Genomic DNA, 6,000 nt, shown 5'->3' with positions numbered 1-6,000 from the left:
CACCCCTATGTTCATGCACCCCTATGTTCATGCACCCCTATGTTCATAGCAGCTGTTTACAATAGCCAGGACATGGAAGCAACCTAAATGTTCATTGACAGAGGAATGGATGAAGAAGGTGTGGTATATACAATGGAATATTACTCAGCCATAAAAAAGAACAAAATAATGCCATTTGCAGTGACATGGATGGACCTAGAGATTGTCATACAAAGTGAGTCAGAAAGAGAAAGACAAACATCGTATAATATCACTTATATGTGGAATCTAGAAAAATGGTACAAATGAACTTATTTGCAAAGCAGAAAGAATCACAGATGTAGAAAACAAACTTATGGTTACCAAGTGGGGAAGGGGAGGTGGGATGAACTGGGAGATTGGGCTTGACATATATACACTACTATGTATAAAATAGATAACTAATAAGAAACTACTGTATAGCACAGGTAACTCAGTGCTCTGTGGTGACCTAAATGGGAAGGAAATCTAAAAGAGAGTGGATATATGTAAATGTATAACTGATTCACTTTGCTGCACAGCAGAAACTAACACAACATTGAAAAACAACTATACCCCAATAAAAATTAAAAAAAAACAAAAACAAAAACTCAAAGGCTGGAATCAGTATGTTTTTCCATTGGGCTAACTCAGACCTTTAGAGTCATCTCTCCAATAAGCTACCAAAATGAGGGAGGAAATGAACCTCCAGGGCCATCCAAATTTGTCTTAATCCACCCCTGGCCCTGGGGCCCTGCAGCCGGGTTAGATGAGGGTGACATATTCAACATCACGAGAACTAGAAGATTAGGGGAAGGACATTTGAAACTGTTGGTCCATACTTGTAAAAGGGGGCAAAAAAAAAGTTACTCATGTCCCCTTGACCTCCGTGTATTTCTGGGGTCAGACATGTTCACACCTGATCAGTTGAGATCTGTCATCCCCCGCCAGGGATGAGCCACATCATCCTCCTTTCTGGACTCAGGAGTTGCCATTTTCCAATGTAAGTAGACAGTGGGCGGAGGAGGGTGGCCATAGAATACCTGGGACAAAGTGTCCAAGTTTGTCTACATAGATTTGAATGAAATGAAACATCCACCCAGTCATCTGTTGAGGTCAAAGCAGGTGCAAGAGTCCTTGAGTACCTAGGAGCTCAGGCAGACAGAGGTGGTAATCACCTTGTGCAAGTGGTAAATAGGTGGAGACAGACCAGCTGGCCCTGGGGAAGTCATCACTGAGGACTCTGGTATAGTTGGCAAATAATACAAGTCTTTGCAGTGAAGAGTTGCTTGCATGATTTCTCACTGGGCATCTCAAGCTTTATGGTGGCTGCTTGCCCATGGTGGGCCTGAGCACGGTCCACTGGTCTGTGGCAGAGGTGATGGCCACGCATGTTGGCTTTTTCCACGTATGTTTGACTCAACACTTTTCTCTAGATGTGGTTGCTTCATCTAAACATACATATAATGTAAATATTGAGTCTGTAATTAGTTATGTTTCCAAGGGGGATGCACCCAATATGTGGTATGTCTTTACAAGTCCAGTCCTGGGTGGCCCAAAGACCTGACCATTACAGCTAGGCCATTAGTGACAGCCCATGAGCTTATATACAGATATTGTTCATTAAGTCCTGGGGGGGTGCACTCTGGCTAGAAGTCCCACCTTAAGTTCAGCTCATCACAAGGGGCATCCATTGCTGTGAGCCATCGGCCGTTTGCTCTCACTGAAAGGCTCTAGCATCATAGAGGACCTGCTCACCTTGGAGGTCGGTGGGCTCCTTTGTCACTGATTCTTGGCAGCTGGCCTTCATGAAACCAGCAGCCCAGTAGGGAAGACACCTGTTTGTAAAGTTAGTTCAAGGCTTAGGGGCTGGCCTTAATTGGAAGATCCATGATATTTTCAGGATAGAACTTTCCTACTTATGGAATTTAGTTCAGAATTGCAGGATGTCAAGTTGGAGGCTGTTTTGATTAGAGCTCAGTCATTCTCACAGTCACTTCTCAGCGGTAGGAGAAAATTCTCAAGTTCAAAAGCTCAGAGTCCCAGGAGAACTGGAGGAGTGGGCATTACCAAAGGCCCCCTTCAGCTGTGCGGTTTGTCACAGACACCTGTACTTCCTCTAGGTCTGAAGGAGACAGAGGTGCTAGGGTAAGGCGTCTTTCATTGCTGCCCAAACGGCTTCCAAGATTGTTGGTTATTTGGGGCCCTCATTCAAAGGTGGCCACATGTCTGATGACTTGGGGTGGAGGCTGTGGGAATATTTCCAGGTTTGGGATGTACTACTGTCTCCAACAGCCAATATGCAAAGTGGCCAGTTTGGGAGTGGGGCCCCTTTTTTGGTAAGCAGTGGCTACGACGAAGTTTGTCCTTAATTGATTGTGAAATGTCTCTTTGGCTGTGACGCAGCTCCCAAGATGGTTAGTTGGAAGGCAGGTCACTTGGATTTTGTCCTCATTGAGAGGCCCATCTGTCTTTCATCAGCTGTGCTTGGGTGATGCAGCAAAGTAGTTTTCTCTGTGGAGCCATTACAATGCCTGCATACCCACCAACAGTTCACATGATACCAGGTGTGTCCAAACCACTGATGCTCTCTCACTGGAGAATTCAGGGCAATAAGTGTGCTGTGTGCTGTGCCAGGTGAAGGCAAACTGATTCCATCTGTCACTCACCCCCCCACGCCCCCATTTAAAAAATAAAGTGTTAGCAGTACCCCAGGCTGCAAACTAAGGGCCAGGTATGATGGCAGCAGCACCTCCATCCACTTTGGAGACGTCGGGCACCGTGGAAATGAAATTGGCCACCTTCTTATTTAAGCGCCCAGAGTCCACAGTAAAACTCCCAGCTTCCATCGGCCAGACAGCGGGGTGCAACTTCTAAGGAAGCTTGGAAGCTATGCGAAGCACCCCTGGCCTTCCGAAACCTTGGGTGAAAAGACCTTGTACCTTTTCTTCCCCCAGGAAAAGGCACTGTTTCAAATGCTCGGCGAGCTTTATGGGGAAACCCAGTCCTCGGCTCTGCCTCTGACCCCCTTACATGAGCCACCAACAGTGGATGCAATGAACGGATCCCGTGAGCAGGTTCTTACAAAAGAGCAGCAAGCACAGTCCAAACCCAAACCAACCAACCAAAACCCCACGAAACTACAGGCAGTATCTATAATAGAGTTTAGGAATATGTAGGGCTTCCCCTTGGGTGGGGATGAATCCCGCCACCCGATCCTATACCTGAGTCTTGTCCCTGCTTGTCTCGTGGCTGTAGTTTATCCGGCCTGAGTGGTATCAGCTCACGCTGAGTAGTTCTTTGCTGCACAGGAGCCGTGGACTCGCTCCAGGTTTCTGCCTCTGCTGGTTCGCTCCGCCCGCCCCTTTAAGGCTGTCAATCACCTGACTTGGCTTTTAGTCGTAAAATAGATGCATCTGTGCAGGAGTTTTCCTGGGCTGCCTTCTTCCTGGCATTCAGTGGCCTCATTACCCAGGATTTTTATTTGGTAGGTGACTCACCTCTTGTTCAAACGACTCGATCATCTGAGAATCTTAGTGGCTTTCTGTCCACCCACTTCTTGGGGTCCCTGGCCGTTCACTGCCCCCTTGAGGCTGTGTATTTTCTTTCCTTGGATGAGTCAGACGCTCAGAGCTCTGGCCACTGGGGCCGCCAATCTCCACTACCGCCTTCTGAGGCTGCCCCTGAGTAAGGCTGCTGGTGCAGCCGCCGCATATTGTCGGCTTGTAACCACAGATCCAGATGAACCATCTACGTGGGCAGTGAAGCCGGGAAGGAGAGAGAACCAGCCAGTAGGAGGATGCGCTGCCGAGTGGACCACCCTGTGTGATCATTTCCATGGTCCCACGGGACTGTCCTTGGAGACACTGTATAAAACCTGCCTCAGGACAGTCTGTCCCGGGAGAGAAGCAAGACAAATGTATCCACTGACTCCTATGTCCCATTAGCCAGCATCACCCCACGGGGCAGGAACTCCTGCACCTGCGGGCTGGACACCCCTGGCGGCGTCCACAGTAGAGCTCTGGTGTGACAGTCAAGACCTGTCAGTGAAGCGTGCAGCCCAGCTCCGTGGTTGCGCTGGAGTGAAACTGGTCACAGCCCTTGCAGGGCAGGCACTTGGTGCCGGGGGGATTAAGAGATGGGGCGGGGGGGGGGGCAAGAGGATGTCCAGTGCTTCCTAAAAGGCGGTGTCTGTTACAGCAACACCGCGTAAGAATGACATACAGCTTGGGGTTTAATAAATAACTGCCGTACTTAGCTGCACTTTTTAGGCAATACATCAAGCGACGCTAGAATTATGTAATAAGAAAAGCAAAGGTGTGGTGGATGGTAGATTCGGAAGAGAAGAGGACCAGGGCGGGGTAATGGGAAGCGTGTAGTTACAGTTAAATGGAGGCTGCGGTCACGAACGAGAGGATTATGATTCATCTGAGCGCCTGAAGTCCAAATAAAACGTGCAAGTTGTCCTTCTGTTCCCGAACCCTGGAGTCGGACGAACTGGGCTCCCCGCGGCCACCAAAAGGCGGCGCTGCGGGCGCGGGCGGCCACCTGCGGGCCCGGTGAGTTTCCCGTTGAAAGGCAGGCCGAGCCCCCGGGGAGCCGCGGCGGCGCCAGGCAGCGCTCCTCGGGCTGGGGACCCCGCTCCCGCTCCTCGGGGAGAACCCGCCCCGGCCCATTGGTCTGGAGGGAGCAGCTGACTTCCTGCGTCTCCCCCCCGCCCCGCCCCCCGCGCCCACCCGCCCCAGCACCGCCGCCCCCGGGGCGGGGTAGTAAACCTGGAGCCCGCAGGCCGCAGCCAGCCCCACGCGAGTTTTGTTTGGCCTAAAAATCCAGATTTCCACTTCGCTCAGTCACTTGGGGCATGAGGGTTTCTTTTTCCTTTTTACAGTTTTGGTCAGATCAATAGTCAGAGTGCCCATTTTCCTGGCGGCTATCACTCTTCAGAACTGGGCCCTGCGCGCTTCATACCATAGCATTTCCTCTTTTGCACAATTTTATATATTAATCATGGTCTTTTTTTGGCATAATTACTTATCTATACAGAAAATTACAGTAAATCCTCAACAAGCCACCAGTGGCCTCAAGTCTCCTTACAAGGTCCAGAGGCACCAGATATTCTCACCGCGGTCTCCTGAGGAAGTTTCTCCCGGTGTCTGCCCCCTCCAACCTGGGCCGGTTGCTGTGTCCATTTGTCTGGTGCCCCGTGGGCAGCCTGGCAGCTCCCTTCAGTGTAGGGGGTGCCTGACTTTTTTTTCTTTTTTAAAGCAGAGAAATCCCCTTTCTCAATCAAAATCCCCCATGAAATTCCATTATATAAAACAGAAAATATAGTATTCATATAAATTACTCATTTACATTTATAACACTGACTTATTATGAAGTGAGTCTAGAAGAGTAATGGGATTAATTTGAAAAGCGTATGATTTGGAGGAAGGAGCTAACTGGGGCTGTAGCCTCATTTTCCATTCATTCCACTGCTTGGTGCTGGTGGCAGGAGTTGGAGGAAGCCTGGCTCGCCCAGGACGTCGTGGAAGGTTCTCAGCCACTCACCTCCCACTCCTGGTGTCTCCCTGGACCAGCCCAGGTGCAAGGCCAGCCTTCCCCAAGGGCTGCATGAGGCCAGGAAGCCTGTGCTGGAGCACGGCCGGCCCAGGGGTTCCCACCGTTCAGTGTTCGCCACTGATAACAGAAGAGTGTGCGTTTTAAGATGTTAACATTACTTTGCACATAAAATCGACATCTGTGAGCTCCTCGGAGCACCTGTGAGAGTTTACAGGCTGCAGTTCAGAAACCACTACAGTGGGGAAAAGATGGGGCTGAGAAGGGGCCCCAAGGTCTGCGGTGTTTCCATGGCAACAGAAGTTAGCTATCCTTGCTAAGGAAGAGGCCTGGGAGGTGGTGGCACAGGGAGTGGGACAGCTCTGGGTCACCTGAGCATCCTGGCTGGAGGCCCAGGCTGAGGGCCGAGCAGGTCACCATGTCTGGAAGAGAAGCTGCCAGGCC

Source organism: Monodon monoceros, unplaced genomic scaffold (assembly GCF_005190385.1).
Source record: "Monodon monoceros isolate NGI ecotype Baffin Bay Population unplaced genomic scaffold, NGI_Narwhal_1 Super_Scaffold_3, whole genome shotgun sequence".
Taxonomy (NCBI): domain Eukaryota; kingdom Metazoa; phylum Chordata; class Mammalia; order Artiodactyla; family Monodontidae; genus Monodon; species Monodon monoceros.
The sequence above is the reverse complement of the archived record's forward strand: the minus strand, read 5'-3'. Positions refer to the sequence as shown.